Source organism: Canis lupus, chromosome 8, assembly GCF_011100685.1.
Source record: "Canis lupus familiaris isolate Mischka breed German Shepherd chromosome 8, alternate assembly UU_Cfam_GSD_1.0, whole genome shotgun sequence".
Classification (NCBI taxonomy): Eukaryota; Metazoa; Chordata; class Mammalia; order Carnivora; family Canidae; genus Canis; species Canis lupus.
In genome coordinates, this window is record NC_049229.1 from 69,942,928 (window position 1) to 69,965,175 (window position 22,248).

The 22,248-nt window shown below is 44.3% G+C and overlaps 2 long non-coding RNA genes across 2 annotated transcripts; one reads left to right on the top strand and one right to left on the bottom strand.

The window, feature by feature from the left end:
* The first annotated feature begins 17,692 nt into the window (after positions 1–17,692).
* On the top strand, positions 17,693–18,857 carry LOC111097250. The gene is made up of 2 exons (XR_005362970.1): positions 17,693–17,893; positions 18,623–18,857. It is a non-coding gene; the product is annotated as an uncharacterized LOC111097250 (long non-coding RNA).
* A 1,348-nt stretch (positions 18,858–20,205) lies between these two features.
* Positions 20,206–21,786, bottom strand: LOC111097251. The gene is made up of 2 exons (XR_005362971.1): positions 21,514–21,786; positions 20,206–20,927 (listed from the first exon to the last, which is right to left on the bottom strand). It is a non-coding gene; the product is annotated as an uncharacterized LOC111097251 (long non-coding RNA).
* Between the last annotated feature and the right edge of the window lie 462 nt (positions 21,787–22,248).

A 22,248-nucleotide genomic window follows, 5' to 3' on the forward strand; every position in this document is an offset into this window, starting at 1 on the left:
GAGAGATAGCCCATGTTCATGGATAGGAGCACTCACTATCACAGAGACATCAATGTCTCCCAAAAAGAGGATTAGGGCTCAAATACTCAAATTTTGAAATATATATACATATGTATATATATATACATATAAAGATATATGTATATATATAAAACTGAGTTTTTCATGGAATTGACAAGCTGATTATAAAATATTTATGAAAAAGCAAAGGGTCAAAAATATTTAAGGCACTCCTAAAGAAGAGTAAGTTAGAGATATGTTCTAATATGAAGACTTGTTCATAAAGTTGGGACAGATAAGATAGTGTGATATTGTTGCAAGGATTGTCAAAATGGCCACTGGAACAGAGCAGAATACCTCAAAATAAATCCATCCATATGTGGAACTTTAACATGTGACAGAGGTTGCTCTGAAGATCAGTGAAGAGAGGAAGGACTATTTAGCAAATGGTTCTGGTATCAACAGATATTTTTATGGGGGAAGGTTAAATTAGATCTCCATCTCAAACTATTAACAAAACTCAACTCTAAGTGACTTAAAGTCTCAAATGTGAAAAAAAAAATGAAAACTTTTGGAAGAGTATGTAAGACAATATATTTTTATATTGGTGTAGGAAAGTATTCAGACACAAAAAAACGTATTAAACATAACAAAATATCAATACATTTTAAGTTATTTCAATTAATAACTTACGTTCACCAAAAGCCGCCACAAACTGCGATATAATGTTTGAAACACATATAAAAAATAAATAATTAGTGCCCAAAATATATTAGGAACTCCAAACCAAAAGAGAATAAGTCAAATTTTAAAAATACATGAATAGGCATTCTGCAGAAGAAGCATAGATTCTAATACATATGTGAAAGGCAGATTAATCTCTTTAGTAATTAGAAAAATGCAAATTCAGGTCATCAGTAAGCTATTACTTTATTCTTTATTGGCAACAATTAAGTCTGACTACACCAAGTGTTGGAGAGTATACAGATGAACAGAGTATGAATGAGCACAAACACTTTGGAATTTGTGAAATACTCTGGTATTATTTGCAAAGTTGACCATTCACATATTGAATGACCCAACCATGTTGCTCCTGGGTATATGAATGAGAGAAACTAACCCAAACATCCTCTACAATGAAATATTATGGAGCAATGAAGATAAATAAACTATAGCTATCTGCAGCAACATAAAGCAAAATATGAGTCCAAAAGCAAATAAAATTAAGCAATATGGTGTTAGGCATAAATACATGTGTGAGGTTTTTTTTTTTTTAAATAAGAGTATAAGAAACTGATTTGAGATGGTAGCTGTCTCTGAGAGAGGCAGGGAGAGAACAGGTAAAAGCAAATTATTGGCTCATGGGTTGTTTATCATTCTTCTTTTTAACCTAAATGTATGTTATACATAATCTTTTGAATGATTTTTGTATTTTAATAAAGAAAAAATCCATTAAAAATAAACCAAGGCACAGGGAGTTTACATAAGTGTTCAAGGTCAAGGATAGAAGAGTGGGCGGAGCTGGGATATCAAGGTTCTTGGCTACTGCTCTGCTCCATCCCCTGCACACGGCTTCATATATGGACTCAGTGAGCTCTCCAGACAAAGTGCCATGCAGTGGGAAGAACAATGAAATTCTATGACTGACAAATATCTTCTCATTTAACACCAAGAGGCCAAACTAGCAGAACAGAAGAGAAAACGAACAGAGGAAACACAAATGAGTGTGCTGCAGCCCCTGGATGGTGTTCTCAAACCTGCCATCCCAAGACTTCCCACTGCCAGTGATGGGTAAAACGTGTAACCTGCGTGTAACCAGCCCTTTAGGTTTGTGGGGAAAGTGGTGATTTCTCTAAATAGTTAGTCCCCAGCTCCTGAAGAGTCCTTTTGAGAAGAACACCGAGCACTGGCAGCTGTAAACAAGATGACACGCCCAAACCCCATCAGAAGTGCTCCCCGGGCAGGGTCCAACCGAGGCTTTGGAAAGACTGCGTCAGAGATTCCACAGCTCTGTGGGCTAAGAAAGCCTTCATTCTCTATAAGCCCCGTATCTAGGACTGGAATCCTGTATCCATAGTGCTTGAGTTCTTCATTTTAAAAGCACTTTTCATCTCCTTAAAAACCCAGTGCTTTTCTGATGATACAAGTAACATGTGTTTCTATAGAAAATATGAAAAACCCAGATAAGCACACAGAAGAAAGGAGTATAAAGCACACACAATCCCCACTCATAAAAATAATAGCTTTATCAGTTGGTGCCTTTCTTTCCAGTCCTTTTTCCTGTGGATGTGTAACTCTTCATTTATGTGCGTGTTTGTACTTAAGATTTTTCTACTTAACTGAGATCTTATTGAATATACAGTCCCTGAGTGCTTTTGACTGACTAAAGAAAACATTGATCCTCCCCCTCATTTCAAAGATAACGCTTTATGCTTTTTCTCTTCTGAACCCAGGACCACCTCAGCTATACCCTCACTGGCACTTGGGTGGTAATAGCTCCATAAAGGACTTTGTGACGGTCCCTGTTTCCTTAATTTAATCACCGTTCTCCAGATGAGACACCATCCTTAGTCAAGTACAAATCAGAAGAGCTCTCCCAGGACTTTATCCCAGGCATGTTAGGGAAGAATTGCAATGACAAGAACAGCAATTTGCATTTGTATAGTGGTTTGAGCTATATGACCCATTTTCATGTAGAAATGTAACTGTCATTCATGTGGAAAACGGAAGAACAGCAGTACCAGAGATTCATCAACTGGCCTCTTGAGCTGGACTGCCAGAAATTAAATCCCAGGCTTGATTTTCTGTAAACCCACATTTCTTCATCAATAAGTTGAGGATAATAAAAGCTTGTGACTCATGTGGTTACACAATAACAATTGAAAAGACCCAACACGCACGAATCAATTAACTTGGTTCCTGGCACATAATGAGCACTGAATAGTGTCAGTGTCATGGTGGTGATGGTGGTGATGGTGGTGAGGATGGTGATGGCCATGATGATGACATGAGAAATACCTGTGATACACTTTGGGGATTAAAGGGATCAATTATGTACAAGAAAGCGGACTCCTTCTAAGTCTCCAAATGAGCTTGGACCAAAAGCACTCAAGTAACCAGGTATAGAATATTTCTGGCGCCCTAAAAGTTTTCCTTGGACCCACTTTCGGCCAACTGATCTTCCCCCCTTGCGACGACAGCCCCAGGCAACAAGTATACATTATCATTATGTGTTCGATCGGTCTTTTACAGGGACTCCTACAAAGAATTCCATTTTATCCTCATTTCCTGGCCGCTTAGCTACATGTCTTTGTTCTTTTACTTTAATGGTTGTTTTAGGGTATGTAGTATACACCTTTTTCACATTATAGGATCACCTTCAAGCGATATTACGCCACTTCACACAGAAGAGCATTACTTTCATTTCTCCCGACCTAATCTTTATGCTATTGCTTCATACATTTAACTTACACACTGTCAGAAACCCTAAAACACACTGTGACAATTTTTGTTTAAACAGCCAGCTCTCTCCTAAAGAGATGGAAATAGCAAGAAAATATCTTCTGTATTTACCCAGGTAGTTTGCTTTTCTGGTGCTTTTCATTCCCTGTGTGGACCTCTTTTTCAGCCGGTATCTTTTTCCCTTTGCCTAAAGGACTTTCTTGTACGTTTCCTGTTGATAAATTCTTTTGGACTTTTTATGTCTGAAATCTCCTTCAGATTTGAAAAATACTCTCTCTAGGTAGAGAATGCTAGGTTGAGAACACCATCTTTCCGTCCTTTAAAGATACTGCTCTTCTCGTTCCCAATGAGAAATATGCTGTCATCCTCTGTATACAATGTGCTTTTCTTCTCTGGTTCCTTGTAATACTTTCTCTTTATTGGCTTTGACCAATTTGATTATGAGGTACCTTGATGTGGTTTTCACCATATTTTCTTGTGGGTTTTTTTTTTTTTTAAGATTTAATTTACTTATTCATGAGCGACACAGAGAGAGGAGCAGAGACACAGGCAGAGGAAGAAGCAGGCTCCCTGAGGGGAGCCTGATGTGGGACTCGATCCCAAGACCCCAGGATCAAGACCTGAGCCGAAGACAGATGTTCAACCACTGAGCCACCCTGGTGGCCCCATATTTTCTTGTATTTAAGGTTCATTGAGCTTCTTGGATCTGTAGATTCATAGTTTTCATAGAATTTGGATATTTGGGGTCTATTATTTCTGGGTATGGCTTCCCTGTCTTCTTTCCCTCCCCCATTTTCAGAGCTGCTAGTTCCACTTATATTAGGTCACTGGAAGTTTTCTCACAGATTACTGAGGCTGTTTTTTTTTAACATTTTTTTTCTCTGTGTACTTCCTTTTGGACATTTTAACATTTTTTTTCTCTGTGTACTTCCTTTTGGACAGTTTCTATTGCTATGTCTTAAAGGTCCTTAATCTTTTTTTCTGGAGTGTCTAATCTCTTGTCTAATCCAGCATATTTTTCATCTCACATGGTGCAATATCTGTCTCTACAAATTGAATTTGGGTCATTTTTATATATTCCATGTCTCCACCTAATTTTTTTAACATACAGAATACAGTTATACTAACCATGTCAATCGATGCTTTTGTCTGCTAAATACGACACCTGTGTGAGTTCTAGGTCAAATCTGATGGATTATTCTCCTCGTTTTGGGTTGTATATTCCTGATCCTTTGCATATATGGTAATTTGTGATTAGATACCAGACATTGTGAATTTTACCCTGTTGGGCACTGGATTTCTTTTATTTCTATAAATATTTTTGGGTTTTCTTGGCATAATGTAAAGATGATAGTAAGTTACTTGGAAAAAGTTGATTTTTCAGGAATAGTTTCTATGACTAATTAGGTGGGTCTAGAACATAGTTCAGTCTAACTATTTCCCACTAGTGTGGCAAGACCCTCCTGAGAATACCACCAATGCCTGTGAGTTATGAGTTTTTCCAGTCTGGCAGGTGCAAACAGGCACTATTCCCGATCCTGTGCCCTCTGGATGTATTTTTCCTCAACTTCAGGTAATTCCTCACATGCATGTACTAATCATGCCCTACTGAATACTCCAGGAGGCACTTCTGCAGTTCTCTGGATTCACTCTGTGTAGCTCTGTGCTCTCCACTATTCTGCTCCTCTAACCTCTGCCATGATGGTCTTCCCAGACTCTCGATCCTTGTCTTCGACACATCAAACCAATTAGGCTCCATCTGGGTTCCCCTTCCTTGTGCTACAGTCCAGGAACTTAAAACATCAGTAAACTGGAGCAGGGACACCTGGGTGGCTCAGTGGTTGAGTGACTACCCTTGGCTCAGGTCATGATTCGGGGTCCTGGGATCGAGACCTGCATCAGGTTCCCTACCGGGACCCTGCTTCTCCCTCTATGTCTCTGCCTCTCTGTATGTCTCTCATGAATAAACAAAATGTCAAAAAAAAAAAAAAAAAAAAAAGAACTGGAGCAATCCTAGGGCTCACTCGATCATTTCCCATTTCCAGGGATCCATGTCCTCTGCTGCCTGGTACCCAGTGCCTTGAAAACTGTTGTACATCTCTTGCCTGGTTTTTATTTTGTAGTTTTGTGGTTGTTTCAGGGGATAAATCTAGCCCCCAGTACTCATTCCATCTTGTGTGGGAACAGAACTGTCAAAAGAAATACTTGCATCCATTCTGGGGATTAAAAGTGTAACTTACATACAACAAAATAAGCCTGTTTTACGTTTCCTCAATATTAATGGGATTTGCCTCCATATTACCTAGTTTTTAAAGTTCTTTATATATTCCAGATATAGGGTTTTATAAGGTATGTATGATAAATGCTTTCTCCCATTCTTTGTCTTACCTGTTCCTTTTCTTAATAGTGTACTCTGAAGAGCAAGTTATTCACTTTATTCACTCAATAAAGTCCAAATTAATGTTTATAATTTTTTGAGTATAGTTGACACATAGGTTTTTGATTTGTACTTATGTGTTCTACCTAAGAAAACTTTGCCTACTCCAAGGCAAAACGATTTTTCCAATGTTTTCTTCTGGAAGGTTTATTCTTTCAGATTTTAGGGGTGAGTCTATGCTCCTCTTGGAGTTAACGTTTTTAAATATATCATGAGACAAGAGTCAAGTTTCATAGTTTCCCATATGGATAGCAGCTATTTGAGCACTGCTTGTTGAAAAGTCATCCCCTTCCCCATTGAAGTTGGTACTATTACAAAAATGCAATTGACTGAATATGCCTGGTCCATTCTCTATTCTGTTCTGTTGATCTATATATGTCCTCACACTAATACTATACTACATTGATTCTTATAGCTTTACCTTAAGTCCTAAAATCAGCCAGCTAAAGTCTTCCAACATCCTTATTCAAAACTTGATAACAAAACTTCAACATAAATTAAGGAAACCTTGAAAGTACTGGGAAGAGAAACAGATTCACAACCTGCTGAAGATTTCAACATGCTTTTTTTTAGTATTGATAGAAGGAGTATACAGAAAACTAATTGGGATAGAGAAGACTTGAAGAATACTATTGACCAACTTGACCTAACTGATATCTATAAAATACTCTATCCCAAATCTGTAGAACATATTCTCATTAAATACACAAGGAGCATTCAGCATGATAGACTGTAACCAGGGTCATAAAGCAAACTTAATTAAATTTAAAAAAGGAAGGAAAACATACAGAATATGTTTTCTGACCTAAGTGAGATTATATTATATATCAGTAACAGAAAGAAATCTTTAAAATCTTCAAGATGTCAGAATTTTAAATATAAGCCACAGTTTTAAATAATCTATAGGACCAAAAAAAAAAAAGTCCACAGGGACAGTTAAAAAATACTTTGAACTGAGTGAAACTATAACCATAATGCATTATAATCTCTCAAGGACAACTAAAATACTGACTAGCGGGTGTTCTCACTCTAAATGTTCATATTAGAGAAGCAGAGAGGTGCTAAACCAGTTAGCACTTTGAGCTAGAGGGACAAAGCAAATTGAAGTAGAAAAGAGAAAGTAAATAAGCAAAGTAAGTAGAAAGGAGAAAACAATAAAGTGGAAAGCACAAATAAATGAAATGGGAACAAAAGCAAAACAAAACAAAATTAAAAAAACAGAAAATCCATGTAACCAAAAGTTAATTCTTTGAAAAGATCAATACAATTAATAAACATCTGATAAGACTGATAAAGAAAAGGTACAGATTTCTAATATTAGAAATGAAAGAAAATTTTTCTTTCACTAAAAATTTTACAGACATTAAAAAGATAACAAAACACCACAATCAATAAGTTTAGGCTAAATATTCTACAACCTGGGTGAAATGGACAAATTTTCTGGAAAACACAAATAATCGAAGCTGATGTAAGAAGAAACAGAACTACTGCATAGCTCTTGTCTATTACTGAAGTTGGGTTTCTAATTAAATACTTTCCCACAAAAACATCAACTCAGGTGGCCTCGTGGGTGATCCATAGCAAATAGCTAAGTAATTAATTTGTCCATAAAGAAATTTAAAAGCAAGAAGAAAATTTTTATACCTTCTTGTGTATTTACCACTTCCACCATTCCCCATTAAGTTGTGTAGATCTAAGTTTCTATCTGGTATCATCATCCTTTTGCTTGAAGACCTTCTTTTAACATTTCCTATACAGCGGAACATTTCTTATTTCTACTTGCAGCAAATTCATACAAGTTTTGTTTTTCTGCAAAAGTGCATATTTCATATTCAGTTCTGTGATATATTTTCTTTGGGTATGCAGTTCTGGGTTAACAGTATTTTGCTGGCTTTTCTTTTGGCACTTTAAAGATGCCGTTCCGGGATCCCTGGGTGGCGCAGCGGTTTGGCGCCTGCCTTTGGCCCAGGGCGCGATCCTGGAGACCCGGGATCGAATCCCACATCGGGCTTCTGGTGCATGGAGCCTGCTTCTCCCTCTGCCTGTGTCTCTGCCTCTCTCTCTTTCTCTCTCTGTGACTATCATAAATAAATAAACATTTAAAAAAAATAAAAAATAAAAAAATAAATAAAATAAAGATGCCGTTCCACTGTCTCTAACTTGCCTAATTCCTGATAAGAAGTCTTCAATATAGTTACTTTGTTCCTTGAAATGTAACGTGTCCTCACTCTTTAGCTGCTTTTAAGATGTTTTCTTTTAAGATATCTTTTCAGTAGTTCGATTATGATTTTTTTGTGCCTTTGAGTTTGTGTGTGTGTTTATCCTTGTTGGTTTGTAAAGATCCTTGTATCTAATGTGTTTATAATTTTTATCAAAGCTGACAATTTTTAACCATTATTACCTCAAATGTTTTTCTGGTCCCTTCTCTTCTTCTCCTAGGAATTTAATTATATGTATGCTAAACCAGCTGCTACTTTCCCACAGGTCACTGATACTCTGTTTATTTTTCTTTCTGTCTTTCAGTTGAGATGGCTTATGTTCCTAAAAATTCAAGCAAACTCATCTTTTCTTCCCCCTATCACATTAAATCTACTGTTTATTCTATCCCATGAATTTTTTTATTCCCAATATTGTATTTCCCATATCTAAACTTTCATTTGGTTCATATGCATATATCTTCCGTTTTCTTCCCATTACACTCATGTTTTCTTTCACACCCTGAAACATCTTGCCCATGTTTATTAGGGCTGTTCCAATGTCTTTTTATACCAATGTCATCATCCTTGTCATTTCTGGATCTGCTTATACTGTCTGACTTTTCTCCTGTTAATGGGTCATATTTTCCTGCTTGTTGGCACATCTAATAAATCTTGATCAGATGCTAGAACTGTGAATTTTGAAGCTATTTTAAGGTGGTATAGAATATCCCTTTCTTCAAGGACATGTTTAGCTTCATTGCTATGGCAAGACCTTTCTGGTTCTTTACGAAATGTCACTCATATCCAATGAGGTCTCTCTCCTCTGGTTGATAGGATCTTGGATCATTCCTGATCCTGTATAAGATCCAGGGACTGTTCACCTTACAGCTCCCTAGTAAGTATCCTTTCCTAGAAGCCATTCTCAGCCCAGCCTCATGGTGCTTAGCCTTATGTAAGTGCAGAACAGCAGTTAGCCAAATACTCAAGGAACTTCTGTGCTATTTCTGGCAGTCTTTCTCTGTGTAACTCCCTCCTCTCTGGTGCTCTTCCCCATACATTCTATCTGCCTCCCCCAACTCAGTTATGTCTCTCTCAACTTAGTAAGACCACCTGGTACTGTTTAGATTCTCCCTCTCTGCAGCATGACCCCAAATTGCTTCCATGCAGAAAGCCAGGGCAATCATGGGGCTCATTCCATGTGCTCCTCTTCACCTGGGATCATAGTCCTAGGAGACTATTTACTTATTTACTGATGTCTAATGCATAGAAAGGTTGTTGCACATATTTTGTCTAAATTCAGACACATTACTCCCTCATAGAGGCAAAAGTCAGATGTCAGAGTCTTTAAAGCAATACAAGATGTGAAGCAGACTTTCAGAAAGAAAATAGAGAAGATGTCATTTCATTCAGAAGGTGAGCTTCTGTCATGTGCTCAGAATTATGTCAGTTGTTATCAGTGGCACAAATATGTATTATTTTGCATAAGTGCATAATATAAATAAGCATGTGGCATTTTATCGTCGACAAGGAACGTTCACCTCTATGTTTAATTCTGAAGATAACTCTGTTATTAAATCTTACTAAACTGTTCAATCATATTGTTGTTACTTTGAAGGGAATGTGTTTTTATGTCTCTGCCTTCCCTAGAGTTTTCTCTTTGGCACTGCTTTTCAGCACTTTTACTGTGCCTCAATGGAGTCTTCTTGTGTGTGTATTTTGTGGAGTTCCCAGGCATTCTTGAATCTGTGGTGTAATATCTTTCATTGCTTTTTGACAGGTGTGTAGCTGTTATAGCTACAAATATTGCCATTCCCCATTCTCTCTCTTCTTCTCAGATGAAAATTACCCAAGTATGAGGCATTTTTGCCATTTCTCAAATATCTCATGCTTTTTTCTTTATTCCTTGCCTCTTTTTTTCTCTCCACATCTCAGTATAGCTATTTTCTCCTTACTTTACCTCTCTGTGCTTCCATTACCTCACCTGTGAAATGGGCATAAAAATAAAACCCAACCCATGGAGTTGGTATAGGGTTTAAATGCAATGTGTGAATACATGCCAATCATTTCACCCAGTGCCTAAAATAACACACTATTGTTATTCACATTGCACAATGGAAAAACTCAAGCTTGGACAGGTCAGGTAACCTGGCCAAATAACGCAGCTGGAATTTCCCTTCTGAAAGAAGAGATGGTATGAGCTGGGCCTTGAGAGCTTGACCAACTATGGATAGCTGGGGGTGGGTGTGGATCCATACCTGGGCAACCAAAGAGAGCAATTCGACAGTGGTGGACAGATGCTTTGGGGAAGACCCCAGGAAAAGACTGGCTGTGAAGGGCAGTGCAAACCTGATGAGAGCTTATTTAGGATGTGAAGTCAGCCACTCCAAAAACAACCCAGGATAACAGAGCTAAAACAAGACAGAAGTATATTTACCTTTCACAGAACACGTGTGAGTATAAGCATCCCTGGGTATTTGAAGTACATTAAAGATGCTCACTTAACAGAATGGGCTGGATTGGATTTGAATGGCCACCCAAGTTGTTTGTGCTACAGCCAAAGAGCACATCTCTCCTGAGAAGCTAGTCAGAGGCTGGATCAACTAGAGCTTCTTCCCAGGGGGTCACAGTGTGTCCTGCTCATCTCAGGGAATGTCACGCTGACCACCTTGCCAAGCAGTGACCTGGTCCCTTCTCCAGCAGCCCAACACACCAAGGCATTCATCCTGAGATGTAACTAAAAATGCATTACTTCCACACTCAAAAAACATAATATGAGAAAAAAACCAGTGAGCTGCCCCCCTTGCCTCCCAGATCAGGTTCAGCATTTAAGGATCCCCATCTCCAAACTTTGGTTGATATGTCCCAGTTCGTCTGCTGCTCCTTCCCTGTAACCCAACACAGTTCAGTCTTGCTTCCTTGAACACACCGTGCTCTCTCACAGTTCTGTGGTTTCATCTGAGGCCCCTTTAATTTCCCTGCTTCCTAGAGAGCTCAAGGGTTCGTTTCATGCCTCCAAGATGGACCACTAGCAATCAGCACATACCTCCAGCTCAGCCCTTGCTGCACCAATTCATGAAGACTTGTTTACCATCTGTCCCTATGAGAGGAGGGCAGGAATCAGGTCTTCTCAGCATGTGGAGCCTCCACCTCCAGCTGGGCATAAAGTCAGTGCTCAGCTAATGTGGGAGGAATGGGGGAAATACTATGAACTGAATGTGTGTCCCTCGCCCCCCAAAGCCATATATTCACGCCCTAATCTCCAATGTGATGGGATCTGGGGGCAGGCCTTTGGGAAGTGAGGTTTAGTTGTCATGAGAGTGTGGCCCCCATGATGGGACTGGCATCCTTCTAAAGAGATGAAAAGACAGGAGCTCTCTCTTTTTCCATCATGTGAGGACAGGGCAAAAAGGGAACCCCCTGAAAGCCAGGAGAACTCTCCCCAGACATCAGATCTGCCTGCACCCTGATCTTAGACTTTCTAGCCTCTAGAACTCTGAGAAATAAATGTGTTTTGTTTTGTTTTGTTTTGTTTTGTTTCAAGCCACAAGTCTATGGTATTTTGTTATAGCAGCCCAAACTGACTAAGACAGGAAGAAAATGCCATTCGGCGTGTGGGGCTGCCATGAAAACCTGCCAGGAGCTGGGGGTGAGGGGCCGTGCAGTCACATCTAAGTGTACAAGTCCAAGGTTCTCAAGAACAACGTGACCATCCACCAGCTCCTCCTTTCTCATGCCCCAAGCACATCAGATCATTAAATGGATCGCATTAAATATCAGACTGTTTTCATGGAGACGGTTTGTTTCCAATCCCTACCGGTTCTGTCCTCCGCTCCCCACTACCTGTGTCAGAATCCTCACGCAGCCTCAGAAATTCCTGCTCTCAGCAACTTGAAATGAATCCAAGAGCAGAACAAGCAATCGTTGGCAGCTTCAGAGACCAAGCTCTGAATTGAGACATGGCATTAAATAAGTGTATCCAGAAAAAAAAATTATATAATACATGGAAATTAGTCCAAGAAACGGGCTATGGTCTCTGCGCCATGGGAACCGAAGCCTGGGGACCAATAAATCCATCCATTGCAGGCACTGAAATGTCGCTAAAAGGTAAACCAATATGGTAAGGGACTCCATTTGTCACTTTAAACACACAGCTCCTAGTAAAAATTATTCTCGTCTCGGTTTCTCTTCCTCTTTCTTGTTCAAGGGTCTGGCCTTATCTTTAAATAACAAAAATCTTAAATACTGAAATGATTTAAATGCCAGTGAAATCAGTCTGATAAGGTAATCAGGTCCTAAGAGAGCCCGAATCTTCCCTAAGGGCCACGTAGCAGGTGACCAATTCCTGACAAGGCTTTGTACGCAGTTAGAGACCTGGTTTGGTGGGAGGAGATGGGGATGATTTTCCAAACGACAAGGACCCGCAAACACAGAGCTCCTGAATTTGAAGGAAGCTTGGAAAGCAAAGCATCCCAACCTTTCGTTTTAAAGTCTGCAGTCAGAGATGGACAGATGCTTAATAAACGTGTGGTGACAAGGAGGTTGTTTCTGGAGGTGGGCTCCAATGAGAGTATGAAGGGTCTCATCCCTGTCTAAGGCTCTGTCCTGAGCTCACCGGGACCCTGCTGAGCTGTCCCTATCTTTACAGCTCCTCTTACCAGGAGGAGAATCAGCAAATCCCATTTGGCCAAAATGTGGCAGAGGATGACTTGCCATCAGGCAGCCCCAGAAACAGGACAAAACTTTCTAAAAAGACGTAGCCAAAATCCTTGGCCCGTGGAGGACATGTTATAAATGGAAAGAAGAGCTCCTGCCTGCTTTTTCAGCTCTCATGTGGTTACAGTAGACATTTTGTATTGTTTTAACATGTTTTTTTGAATGTGTGTAAGAGAGAAAACTTACATAACCCTTTGGACCAGTTCCCTAAGGAGAGAAGAAAGCTTAACTGTCAGCCTGCGGTTCACGAAGAGCCAACGCCTCTCTACCAGGCCGGACAAGGGATGGTGGGCCAGGCAGCAGGCTGGTTACCCCGTCAGAGGGCGGCCTGTTTTCCCAGGATGACTACGTGGACTTCGCTCAGAATCAACTTGCAGCCATTTGGCTTTAAGAGTATCCCTTCCTTCCCGGGAACATTTATGCCTCAGGTGACCAAACCAGGATTTTCCACAAACTATGTTAAGTGCTCTTTACTGGAGCCTCAGCCTACACGGTGCTATTTTTGCAACTTCTTGCGAGTCTTAAACTACTTCAAAATTAAAAGTTTGTATAGAAAAGGATTGGTTATATTATCTTTTCAAATATGGACATCAAGTGTCATGGAAGGTGAGAGGCTCGCCCAAGGTACCCCGACACCGGGCATCTGTAGGAGAGGCTTGATCCTGCTGCACAAAACAATCCCCAGTCCCGGAGACTTACAATGATGCCCCTTTGCAGGTGGCCTGGGAGCTCTTCTCTGAGCTGGTGTCATTCTTTCTCCAGAGTACCAGCCTAGGACCGAGGCGCAGCCCCACGTGGAGTGCTGCGGGTCACCGCGGCAGAGAGACAGAGCCTGGCCGGGGGTGCCCTGGCTCTTCCTGCTGCCACCTGGAAATGACTGATGTCATCCCATTCCACTGGGCACAGCCCATTAAGATCAGGCCAAGAAAGGCAATCCTACCGTGTGCCTTGCCCTGAGAGAGCGCGAGCGAGCCAGGACGCCCCACTAGATAAACCGTATCTCAGAGCCAGAAGTAGGATCTGTGTCTATCTGAGCTCACAGCCTATGTCCTTTCCACTCTGCCACACAAACTCTGTGGTTGCACTACTGCTTTTAATTTTAGAAGTTCAAATATTAAGTATTTTGGCCTCTTTGTTTTTTTAAGGACTGTGGCCTAAAACATAATTAGCTCTTTACCCATACCTGACTTTAAGTCACGTCTACTGAGTTCCTTAGAGAAGAGGCACCAGATAATATACCAGACATTCAGTTCACTTTATTTATTTATTTTTTTAATTCATTCATTCAATCATTCATTCATGAGAGACACACAGAGAGAGAGGCGGGGACACAGGCAGAGGGAGAAGCAGGCCCCATGCAGGTAGCCCGATGTGGGACTCGATCCTAGGAGCCCGGGATCATGCCCTGAGCTGAAGGCAGACTCTCAGCCACTGAACCACCCAGGCGTCCCCCAGTTCAGTTTAAATAGCAGATAAACAGAAAAAGATTTTTCAGTATATCCCAAATGTTGCATGGGGCCTCCTTATACTAAATAATAATAATAATAATAATAATAATAATAATAATAATAATAATAAATTATTTATGGTTATTTAACATTCAAATTTAACCAGGCATCCTTGGAGGGGGGTATGTTATTATTTTAATTTTGTCTGTTTATTCCGCTGCATCTGTCAACCCTGCCTCAAAGTTGGGGCCATCATCCTGCCAAACAATACACAAAAGTTTGTGTATTGAAAAAGTAAAATCATTGAGAAATATGTAAGGCCAAAGGAGCACTAACACCCACGGGGAAGCCAGAGATTGCTTTCCAGGTAACACTGCAAACTCAAAGAAGGACATGTCAGGACAATGTCTGTATTCCCCACAGCCCCTTGCTGGCCATAGACTCTCAAGAACACTGGTCTGCTGGGTCTGCTGAGCCTACTTCCAAATAAAGCTGTAGCCTCAATGGGCACCTCCACTCTACACCACTTGGCTTTTCACAACCCAGAGAGTTGGGCCTCACTGAATTTGACTCTTTCCCAACAAGCAGCACAGGACCTGGTACAAAGAAAACCTTAATAAATGTCCCTTAAACAGAACTGAATTGGAAGGAAGGAAGAGAGGGGAGATAGGGAGGGAACGAGAGGGACAGGTAGTTGAGAACATGGGATCCCACTTTGACTAAACATCCCTGAAGCCCCTGCGTGCCCACCGGCACTCACAAAGGCGCTGAGCAAATGCTAACTGTCCCGAAGCACGTCGCTTGCCCTCCGGGCCACTGTTGGCCGTCACAGCACCTCCATGGGAGTTAGTAAATGGTGTCCTCTCTGGGTGGCCACGGCTCCCACATACGGGCTCAGCGAGCAGACAAAGGCCTTGACTTGTGCCCCCATAACCCAAGCACACTCGCGCTTCCTCCTTGGGCAGAGGCAGCGTGAGACCCCAGCCTGGCGAGTGGGACGGAGTGGGGGGGTTCAGCCCCGGATCGCCTCTCAGCTGGGCACCTGTGCGCACGGCTGATCGGATCACGCCAACTTAGACACCCCTGACGTCTCTTCCAAGTCCAGCTCTTGTCCCTGCTGGAAAGCCTGAGCACCAGAAGACGCCCTCGGGTGTGGACTTCCACCCTTTGCAGAAAATCTCTTCTGCTCACGTTTTCCACACCCTCCAAGTCAGACGCAGAACTGAGAGAGAAAAAGAGCAAGACGGCCACGAGGGCACGTCGTGTGACCTGCGTGTAAGGTAACAAGCCCACCTGAGTGGCGTGTGGACGAAGCCAACCCAACAAAATATTTTCCAGATCAAGCTAGCGGAGCATCCATTGTCCCCACTCATGTTCACGCTTGCGCTGCCTTCTTGGGTGTTGTGGGTACTGCTTGAAAATGATGCAATGAAACAAAAACAAAGACCTTCCAGAGTTGGGGATCATGAAATGAGGGGGATCGCAGCTAAGGCTGACAGTGACTCTTTAGTTAATTCAATTGTGCCTAATTATCTTGTTGCTTTGCCATCCAGCTTTCTCCCAACCCAGACCAGCTTCGGGAAGGCTCCTCCTAATTGCAGAGCAGCGCGAGGCGGTATCTTAAAGATAACGTGAGTAATCCTCAGCACTCCTGTCCCTGAATGCCTCTCTGTGCGCACGAGCGAACTTCAGAATCCAGCCTCCAGCCGCCCAGGGATTGCGAGAAACCTGTGGCTGCATTTCCCACCGTGCATCTGCACAAACAGCCAACGGACGCCCTTTGTCCACTTAGCAGATGACAGTCCCCTTCAGAGGGACCGCTCTGATAAGTGGGCAGGGACTCGAACCATCCTACGACTACTCTAAAATCCCCAGGGAAGATAAAACGCGCTGAGATAACTCACCAGCCTTGAGCAACTTGCAGCTTTGGGGATGTGATTCAGTAGCTTGACTTCTCTAGCTGGCCAGTCCAGGTTTTTACAAATTTCCCTCTGTGCCTATGCTGTTTTCTGTAATTAGAAATTTTTTTTTCCCCCAAACACTCTCAAACTGCTCTCGACTTCAAAATTATACCCTGAAGTCAAATTTGCAACGAAAGTGGGGCTTCTTCGGTTTACCTTCATTTCGTTTGGTTTGGGGAAATGTGGTTTTCAGCCTTCGCAAAGAAAATTGTCTTGAGAGCTCGAGTTGTCTTTGGTGAAGTGCTGTTTCGCCAAATATTTGCTTCCATGAAGTGTTTTCTAGCAGCTGGGAAAGTCAGCCAGCTGAGCTCTGCACTTAAACACACCCAAGCCGAGAGTGAATTCACGGGACCCTCACCTCTAGGTCCGAAGAATGATCTGGTCCTTCAGCTATTTTAGGGACCAGTGCAAACTGCCCAACAACCAAATAAAGGGAAGCGTGCAGGCTGTTTTTTTTTTTTTCTTGAGATACTAGGACATGAGCAGAGCGATAGGATGTCTCACCTCTAGAACAGGTGCGTGACGTACCAAGGGGAGAGAAGGGGAGAGAAAGGCACCTGGCCCCAGAGATTTAAAACAAGATTGGGTGGAACAAAAAGCTGAGCTGGGGTATTTAGTTCTAAAATGTAGGGATCCCTGGGTGGCGCAGCGCTTTGGCGCCTGCCTTTGGCCCAGGGCGCGATCCTGGAAGACCCGGGATCGAATCCCACGTCGGGCTCCCGGTGCATGGAGCCTGCTTCTCCCTCTGCCTGTGTCTCTGCCTCTCTCTCTCTCTCTGTGAGACTATCATATATAAATAAAAATTTAAAAAAAAAAAAAAATAAAATAAAATGTATGTGCCCCCATCTCTGATGTAACTACACCCAGAATTTTCTGTCATTGATAGAAGAGTGGCTCAAAATAGAGAGGATTTATGGAAAACTGAAGAACTCAGCCTTTTTGGACACTCAAGGCTCAAGCACACAAATCCACTGTGGCTGACACGCCGGGGTGGACAGGGAGGCTCCTTCCGCATCTGGGATCTGCTCTGCCGGCCGCTAAAGACTGTGTGACATCGAGCAACCAGAGACCCTCTCTGAGCCTGTCTCTGTTTCCTCATCTGTAAAATGGAGCCAGTAACAGCATCCTGCCTCCTCTTTGTCAACCAAGCCAGGTAATACAGGTAAAGTGCTGGGAACGGTGGCTGGAATGTAGAGAACACTCTTTAATATTCAAGTGTCCACACAACTTGAGGTGAAATCCCACAGTAAATCACTCTTCAGTACGACCTCAGAGCTGTTGTTGACCTGGAATCAGGCAATAATGAGGTGAATGGGACTGGCATTCCTTCACCTGGGCATATAGGCCCCTGGGCCTGGCAGTGACCCACCACAGTGGCAGGTGCTAGCGTGTATGGAGGCCTCCCCTCCCCCGTCCCCGCCAACAAACCGCCCATGAAATAGGGTGATTATTCCCATGTCACAGAGAAGCAAATGGAGACACAAAGGTGTTGAGTAACCTGTCTACACAGCCGGAGTCACAGAGCCAAGACGCAACGGCTCACCTGTCCACAGCCCACCTGTCCTGATCACAGACGGGACACATCTGTGCCGGGAGAGCGAGGAGTCCACCAGAGCCAGAGAGCTCATCATCACAAGAGAACTATTTGCAGAGCCCTTGGAATAGGAGACATCCGTGAGTGAGAACAGCCATTTGCACAATTAGTTTAGCCACGTGCATTTTGAACGCTCCTCCTGTGAAAGTTGCACATGGAAAATTAAGAGGCAGACCAGACCACCTGTGCCCTGGCTGGGGAGGGGGGGCAGGGGTAGGGGGGTGTCCTGGGCCCTGGGGCTCACCCTCCAGGCATGCGGGAGAGTAGCCTCGGGGTCCTCCTCCTCCTCCTTCTGGGGGTGACACAGGGAGGTCGAGAGAGAGCAAAGGTTGAGATCCCCGGGAAACACCCTGCTATGGGCCGTGGTAGGGATGGATGGCCTGAGACCCTCAGGGTGCGGGGCCCCTCCGGCCAGGCGCCAGGCTCGGGAGGACCCCCCTGACGCCCCACATCAGAAAGCGGGAGAGGGCTCTCTGCTCTGCACTCTTTCCAACACATCGTATTTCAACCATCAACTGCTTCAGCCAATCTGCAGAAAATACATTCCTTCCACAGGGGGTGAAAGCTGGCTCCCTTCGTTAGCAGAAGGCCCTTCTCTGCACCTCCCCCTGGCTCCCACAGCTTCCCTTCCCTTCACCCTATATCTGGAATTTACATAATCACAGGCAAATAAAATGAGAAAAGCACGCTCTTTCATAACGGGCATATTCTGTTACTATTCTTCAGGCACATTAGCTGCTGATTATAGAGATTAGTCGAAACCATGATTCTGTTGATTGTGAGGTGCGACCGATTTTTTTTCTTAACAGGGAGAAGTGCTGTTGTGTGGATGGCAGAGAATCACATAAAATGGCACTCGGAGGGGAGCGAAGTTTTTCGGAGTCGCATCCTTGCCAGTCTCCCCGCAGCGTTAGGCGCTCCAGCCTTTCAGCTCTGGCCTGTCCCGCCAAATATTTCACCCTGAAGTTGATGCACTTTGTATCGCAGATTGTCATCTTCCTTGTGAAAGTATTTCCAACTTTTTAAATATCCATGATTTTAGAAGTGTGTGTGTATGTGTGTGTGCACTGTGGTAGAACCACATGCCCCTCCAGAAAGAACATTCGAGCACACTGGGTTTGAACAGAAGAGATGCTCATTCTTTCCCCAGAGCTTTGGAGGGGGCCCCAGCCAGGAAAGGAGCAGTGCTCACCTGGCAGATGGAGGAATGTGCTCAGGATGAGTAAGAGCACCGAGCCAGACCTCAGTGCTCAAGTCCAGAGCTGTCAGAGCAGAGGGGCTCTGGGCTCCTCCCCCAGAGGCACCTGCGAGAGCCTCTCACCCGGAAGCAGCACCCACGCTGCTTCTCCCTGGATGAATTCCGTGGTTCCCGACTGAGGGTGATGTGGCCACCTAGGGGACATTTGGCAATGTCTGGAGACCCTGTGGGTTGTCATGACGGGGCAGGTGGGGAGAGGTAGTGCTTACTGCTGGCATCTGATGGGCGAGGCCAGGGATGCTGCTGGAAGTCCCAGAGCACAAGTCAGGCCCTACAATGAGCAATTATCCCCACAGGTCAGTAGTGCTGCAGTTGAGAAACTCTGGTCCGGTGGATCGGAAATCATGTGAGATTTTTAATCTGTAACCACAGGGAGTGGAGGGGCTCCATTTGAATCCTCCCGGCCCACAGATGCCCATTAGGAGTTAAATGCACATAAAACCTGTTTCCTTCATTCCTCCTGATGCTCCAGATTCATGATGTCATTTCAGGTAGAATTAAAACAAGAACAAGGCAAAAACTGCACAATTAATTATACCTATGTCTAAATTTAGCAAGAATTTCCAAGCAAAAAGATTCCCTCCCCACAAACGTCTGCATATGAACCTTTAGGGCTGCAGATAATATCGCCAAAGGTCTTTTGATGTGATTGTTTTCTTTTTTTTTTTTTTGTGATTGTTTTCATATACTAGTCTATCTCCCACTATCTCCCAGCCATTGGGTCAGGAGAAATCTGATGGACTATTTCACTGTCTTCTTTCTAGATCCTCTCTTAGGTTTTCCTAAAATGTGGCCGAGACTCATCGAAAAAGTAAGAACTACTCTAGGAGACTTCATGAGACTATTTCATGACTATGTCAGGACATGTTATAGCAAATCAATTTTCTTTCTTTTAACATGTTGGAATTTTTTTTTTTAAAAAAAGGGCAACTTAATTATGTGCCCCAATCCTCAAGAATTAAAGAATATCATTTGAGTATCTCTTACAACAGGATGTTGGCAGAGTTTGCTGCAAAGAGTCAGATAGTAAATATTTTTGGCCTTGCAGGTCACATGACCCCTGTCGCAACTACCAGGCTCCGCTGTGGAAGCTCAGAGCCGCCAGCCGGTGACGCAGTAATGAATGGGCTTGGCTATGTGCCAATAAAACTTTATTTACAAGGACAAGCTGTGGGAGGGACTTGGCCGCAAGACCATAGTTTGCCGAGTCCCGTCTTACAACATAGATTTCCTGAAAATAATCCATTTAGGCAAAAAGAGTAGGAGAAAGTTCGAGAAAAGCCACTGCAAAGTAATCAACAATCATCCTCCCTGTCTTACGAGAGCAGCTGGGAGCAACGGGCTGCCCACTGAAGGGGACCAAGAGCCTGCGGGGTGGGGGACCGAGGGACACACACTGACTGGCAGTCTGGTGCTGCTTCCCTGCTCTGCTCTTCCCTCCTCACCAGCGGAGGAGCTCACTGTGTCGTGAGGCTTAGAGGCCTGGGGGACACCTGTGACATGGCCGTGGGCAGTCACCCACCAGCAGCTCAGATCTGGGCAGCTCAGATCAAGGGAGGTGCATGCGGGACCCCTTGGCAGAGACAGGAAGGGAAGCATCGGGAAGCCACGGGGAACAGAGACATTCTGCCCAAAACTTACAGGTGCCGCGCACCGCACCAGCTGCTTTGCAGCAACCAGCCACTTCCCCTCGGCAGCAGCTCCACGCGGGGCACTCGCAGGGGCTCTCTCCCCGGGGCGGAGTGGGGGCCCCGGAGGCCGAGCCTTGGCTACAGGTCAGCAGCAGGGCTGTGGCCAAGGCCTGTGCGCTCAGCTTCCTCCAAGAGCCGTTGCCGTCTCCCTCTCCTCGCCCCATGCTGAGTCATGATAATAGGGACAAAACAGCAGTTTTACTATTTTTATCAATTTTAGGAATTGTCCTACCAACTCTCAAGCTTCAGGGGTTGAAGGTCCTCCCTGGGGTATTAACTCCCGCGGCCAGAGGACATTCTCAGGTACAAAGAGGAGGTGGTCACTGCACCCGGCAGGTGCACCTCGCACCACCACCACCCCCGCCCGCCGCAGCTGACCAGAGGGACGCAGGCCAGGTGCCAGCAGTATGCATCGTGACTGCAGTGACCTCAGCCACACGGGGTGGGGTGTGGTTCACCGATCACAGGGCCAGCCTTGTCCGCAGGACTCTGAGCTCCTGGACGGCAGAGCCTGCCGCCGCTGCCAATTTATCTCATATATCCCAATGCCTGGCAGGTTGGAAATGTCCAGAAAACGGGGTGGGTGAGGGTGCAAATGGGTCCGTGGGAATGAGACACGGGCTCAGGCTCTGGGGGAGAGAGGTGCCTCAGAGGCTCCCAGAGGGGGCCTGGGAGGAGAAGGCGGGCCCCCCACCAGCAGGCCTCCCCATCACCCCCCCTCCCAGCTGGTCCCTGGGAAACCAGGCCTCACCTAGCAACAGCTGCTATGGAGGGCGCCTTCCTGATACTCCAACAATGAAGCGCCAACTGCCTACCAGTCCCAGAGAGTGTTGGAAGGAAAGTGGGTTTATTTCAAGGCCAGGCCATGAGAGGACCTGGGTTTTCCGGACTGGAGTCGTGGCGCGTTAGGTGGCCGGCCCGCCGGCGTGGGCAGCAGCTCCGGGCCCGGCGGCGAGAAGGGCCTCTGCTCTGCAGCGGTCCTGTTCAATGGGGTTCCTGTTGCTCCCTGTTCCCATTCAGCTGGGTCAACATGTGCCTGTAAATTCCTCCCAAAAGGGAAATGAACAGAAATGACAAACAACTCAAGTATGGAAAGGCGGCTGCCAAGTGGTCAACAGTACTCATGTTGCACCAGGAAAAAAAAAATCAGATAAGAAAAATAAACCGAGTTGTGTGCATATTTCCTCAAATATGTATCCCATGTTGTGGCTCCTTCCAGCCTTTGGTGTAATGAATATAACCATTTGTCAGGGGTCATGGAGCGGCAGTCCTACAAAGCTGCCTTGGACTGGGGAACCGCGCGATCCGGTTCTCCCCCTTCTCCAGAGCACAGAGTGCTGCAGAAAGTCCAGAACAGAGAGCCACTGACATCAATCATTCCCCTGGCCTAGTTGCTGAGCTACTCCGCACGACCGGCGCCAACCCATTTGTCTGCGTCGTGATCTCCCCTGCGTTGAATGGAGACACCGATAGGTTTTTGCAGAGC